Consider the following 1,045-nt stretch of genomic DNA (forward strand, 5'->3'; position numbering starts at 1 on the left):
CACATTGCTCTTATTCGTGCTTGATTTGGTGATTCAACACCGTTGTTAGCCTCAATCTTCCTGACAGTATTCCTACAGTGTGATGTGTTCCCTGCTCCTTTTGTCATTTACACCAGGCATCAGATGGGCTTTCCCACATCTGCCAAGTCCTCGGCATTTCGTGTAATTACAAACCACCATGTTCTAGGCCAACTTCAGGTTTTCTCCTGCTTGCTTTCCAGCAAGGCACAGAGGCATGACAGCAGCATCATGAGAGTTTTTCCATCACGGGTATTACCCTCTGTGGAGCTGGAAGAGGAGGGATAACCACACTTTTATAGAAGCGAGAGTCACACAGTAAGCAGGAGACTGAAAGGGCTGAGATGGGAAGAGCAGAAGCAGTCACAGGGAGGAATGGAGAGAAAACTATCCTGTCGCGCAAGGCTGCAGGAGATGGACAGGGAGTTAAGGAAGGGCAGAAGAGTGGTTACAGAAAAGCAGGGCGGCACCGCGCCTCCGTACGGGAGGGCTGGAAGGAGGATCTCAGGAACTTCCAGGCCCACGCGTGCAGAGCCTGTCTCAGCTCCCCGCCTGCCCCTTCCCAAAGTCTGTCTGGGGGTGCTCCCCCAGCTCCCCCGGTGCTCCCGGGCGGCCCGGGACGACACGTGCCCGGAGCCCCGGAGCGGGAGGGGCGGGAAGGGGCCGGGAAGGGGCCGGCACCCGCACCTGGCAGCTCTGCCCTCCTCGGGAGAGCCGCCGCCGGCACCCGCCCGGATTGGCAGGAGCCTGCGCCCTCCTCTTCCTCCCTCCTTTTCCCTCCTCCGCGGGGTGGGTTTCAACCCTCCTCCTCCTTCCTTGGGGAGGGGGTAAGAGTTAAATAAAAAAAAAAAAAGAAAAATAAAAAGAAAGAAAGAAGGAGAAAGAGAAAAGAAATCCCAAGTCACGTCCCCGACGTCTCCGGGCCCCGCGGCCGCAGCGGCCGCCCCACATTCCTGGCATTCCTGGGCCGTGACTCCCCGCGCCGCCCCGGCCCCAGCCCGGCCCCGGCCCCGCCGCCTCCGGCTCG

Source organism: Parus major, chromosome 3 (assembly GCF_001522545.3).
Source record: "Parus major isolate Abel chromosome 3, Parus_major1.1, whole genome shotgun sequence".
Classification (NCBI taxonomy): Eukaryota; Metazoa; Chordata; class Aves; order Passeriformes; family Paridae; genus Parus; species Parus major.